Source organism: Sinocyclocheilus rhinocerous, unplaced genomic scaffold, assembly GCF_001515625.1.
Source record: "Sinocyclocheilus rhinocerous isolate Xijiao unplaced genomic scaffold, SAMN03320098_v1.1 scaffold3583, whole genome shotgun sequence".
In the NCBI taxonomy this organism is placed as follows: domain Eukaryota; kingdom Metazoa; phylum Chordata; class Actinopteri; order Cypriniformes; family Cyprinidae; genus Sinocyclocheilus; species Sinocyclocheilus rhinocerous.
In genome coordinates, this window is record NW_015648568.1 from 331,097 (window position 1) to 332,778 (window position 1,682).

General features: G+C 32.3%; 1 protein-coding gene across 1 annotated transcript in view; it reads left to right on the forward strand.

Moving 5' to 3' along the window:
* Positions 1–1,682, forward strand: part of LOC107709914 (E3 ubiquitin-protein ligase HECW1-like) — a 54,873-nt gene that overhangs the window by 4,117 nt on the left and 49,074 nt on the right. The window lies entirely within an intron of this gene.

The window sequence follows — 1,682 nt, forward strand, 5'->3', positions numbered from 1 at the left end:
CACACACACACACACTCACACACACACTCGCTCTCTCTCTCTCACACACACACACACAGCGCTGCGAGGGAAGGACTGAGTGGTCGTGGTCAGTCTGATTGGGTTGGGATTCAGAGGGTTTGTTTTATGCCGTTTCAGTAACTCCTGACCTTCTCCTCAGGATTTGATGTGCTTTGAGTCTCTGAATCATAATGCTGCTACACCTGTGTAGTGTAAAGGTCAGTGCTCTTCCTCCTTCATCATCACCATCATCTTCACCGCCGTTTACTCTTCATCACCACCACAGCTCTAAAGCACTTATGTAAACCGTGTGAACTCTTACGCCATGGATTTTGTTTAGTACTTTAATCTTAAACTACTGACAGATCACTCCTAACTTTTTATTTATTTATTTATTTTTTGAGAGTGCTCCAGAGGAGGTACTCATCATATCAGACTGATGTTAAGAGTGTGGCATTCATCGTGATTCGTACTTCAGCCCTTATGTGTTCAATGGTTGATGGCTTGTGCATAAAACTGTAAACAGGGTTTCTGCAGGTATTAAAAAGTCTAAATTCACCCTTCCACAAAATTAAGACCTAAAAAGGTCACAGCAAAAAGTCTTAAATTCATAAATTCCTAGCATTAAATGTGGCATGCACTAAACGTAATATCAGTTTTTTGTCTGGTTTTCCAGTACAAATATCTAAACATCCCTAAATCCAGATACATGTACTTCATTAAGATGCAAATTGAGTATGTGAAGTCTTGTTTTCTAAGAAATTGAACACAATTAAGTGAGTTTATGCTTAAAATAAGAACAAATATGAATATCAATGAGGAATGAAAACTTGTTCTCCGTTTAAATTAAGTTGATATTTTGAGCCCATCGACAGATATGTGTTCTTGTTTTAATCACAAACTCACTCAGAAAACTCTCAGACTTCTTATTTTGTCATTTTGTTTCTCAAGTAAATGTATCTTGATTTAAGAGTCTTTGGACATTTGCACTGGAAAACAAAACATCGATTTGTTGCAGTGTGATCAGAAGGAACAGTACATGTTATTTTTTTTGTTTTGGTAAACTTAATGAAAACATAATGGAGATCTGTTGGACGTTGCATTTTTAAACAAGACATTTGCATTTAGAGTCCATACTGACATATTGTGTTTCAATTTATTCCTTAATTGTTCTTTAACTGATCTTAAAAAATGTCTTAAAAAGTCTTAGTTCATAAAACCTGCAGAAACCCTGTGTAAGGAAATGATGAGAATGCCTCATTGTTGTGCATAAAAGCTGATGTTAAAGTTTTTTGCCGAAATGTTGAGATTTCACTTTTGTGATTGCACCTTCAAACTAAAGATTATTTAATCAATTACATTACAATTCAGTGAAATTACATTTATTTGCAGATATTGCATGTATTTTAGAATGGGTTTAGGCCTTGAATAAATATTTGTAGTGACAATGTTTAAAATGTTTTATTTAGTTTCTTAATATATATATATATATATATATATATTAGTGCTGTAAAATGATTAATCGCGATTAATCACATCCAAAATAAAAGTTTTTGTTTACATAATATATGTGTGTATAATGTATATATTTATTATGTATATATAAATACACACACATGCATATATATTTTTATTTAAAATATGTTATGTTTATATGTTCAATATATTTATATATAATATAA